Genomic DNA, 2,074 nt, shown 5'->3' with positions numbered 1-2,074 from the left:
ACGCAGAGGTTCAGAAGTCACCCTTTCCCACATATAGGGTGGCCATGCATGTCAAGATTTATGGCGAGTTAATTGCTCATGCGTCTCACAAAGGGCCTTTTTGTTCCTTGGTGAGTTGGTGCAATCACAGAAAAATGCAACTCGTGTTCGAAGGTGAAAATGCCTCGAGCAAAAAAATATCCAAACCACTTCAGTTCACATCAGTTCTCACCGCTATCCCAGACGTCACTTTTTTTCCACCTTGAGTACCTTTCATCACCGACCAAGAAACTCGACTCAACAGCCATCAAAACCCCTAAAATTAACCTGTCACCTTGCGGAGCACAGCACAGCAACATTGAAGTGCAAAGGTATGTCTCGAACGCCATGATGTGGTTTTGGGGGTCACTGAACCTTTGCCGTTGGTGTCGTTCAAGATCTTCAGATCACTTCACAAAAGGGGGTTCAGTAGACCCACACACAAAGCATGATAGACAGGACCCCATGCTATGCAATACAATAGACAAGTACTTTTGACAACATCAAATACAAAAAAAATGGTCAGAGCCCAGAAGTGATTAAGGCTTTTGTGACTGGACATGGATGAATGCTTTCGGTTTACACAAGTCAGTGGTTTTTGGGTGACGGATATGCTCGCTGACGAGAGGCCTCCGACGCCCACACACACACCCCTGAGGCATGACTCCTCTTCCAGTGAGCCTCCTCCACCGACAGAAGGGGACAATTACCCCATTCAGCTTCTCCAAACTTGTCGATCTGATGCGCGCTTGACAAAACTCACTGTCATCCATCTCACATCTAGGGGAATCACTGTCACAGCAGAGCTGCGGGCTAATTCCTGATAAGTGGTGTCTTGTAACAGATCTCGTGTATATGCTTGTACCGTATGCCACTGTGCACTACTCTTGAAATGACACTATACGTAGAGCTTACTTTAGATTACAGTGTTTACACATTATTATTGTCTTGATAAATAATGTCTTGTAACAGATCTTGACGAGGTTTTAAATGAGAGGCCAAATATGATGCGCTTTCAAAAATCTCCACGTGTGTAAACGGCTTCTAAAATGATACTACATTTAAACTTAATTACTTTAGCTCTTCAGTGTTTGCAAATTATTTTCTTGATTAATAGTGTCTTGTAACATATCTTGCATGTAGTATTCAACCATGCTCTACTCTTTAAAGTGCTGGTTACATGTATGCAAGTATTTTTAAATGTCATTATTTTTGTCGGTTTACGTTTCAACACGGCATGTGGATGAAATTAAAACTTGACAGGTGTTTTTTTTTTAACCTCTCACTATTTCAACATGTGCACTATAAAACTCTGAATATTTGTAAACGAGAGGCCAACACTGATGCATTTTCAAAATTCACATACGTGTACAGTAAACAGCTTCTAAAATTATACTACATTGCTTACTTTAACCGTCCAGTGTTCACATGTATTATTTTCTTGATAAGTAACATCTTGCAACAGATCAGTATATCATATGCTGTATGCCACCCTGCACTACTCTTGAAAATTACACTGTACAGCTTACTTTAGCTACTTGTAAATGGTACATGTTCAGAGTTTGCAAATGCATAATTTGAACGTTTCATGGCACCACCATGATGGTAACCAAGGCAACGTAAGTGAAATAGAGAAACCAGAAGGTATAAAAAAAGCAGAGAGCACTCTCTCCAACCACATAATGGTTAAATGGGGAAACAGTCCTTTGCTTCATATCTGTGGAGAAAGTGGGCAGTCAACTCAACAGCTATCCTATACACGTGTGTGCGTGTGGTTGTGTGTGTGTGTGTGTGTGCGTGCGTGCGTGCGTGCGTGCGTGCGTGCGTGCGTGCGTGCATGAGTGTGTGTGCGTGCGTCTGTGTGGTGAGGTGGAAAGTAATGATTGTTTTTGAAGTGACTAAAGGCAAGATACAAAACCCCAATGACAGCACAGCACTCAGCAATTGACTGGGGGTGGATAGAGGAAGCAGAATAGCATGCCACAGTACTGTATATAACCATAGTGGAGAACAAGTACCTCAAACATGGATCATTTTCACAAGTACCTCAAATGCC

The sequence above is a fragment of the Engraulis encrasicolus genome, chromosome 18 (assembly GCF_034702125.1).
Source record: "Engraulis encrasicolus isolate BLACKSEA-1 chromosome 18, IST_EnEncr_1.0, whole genome shotgun sequence".
In the NCBI taxonomy this organism is placed as follows: Eukaryota; Metazoa; Chordata; class Actinopteri; order Clupeiformes; family Engraulidae; genus Engraulis; species Engraulis encrasicolus.
Note: the sequence above shows the minus strand (reverse complement) of the source record.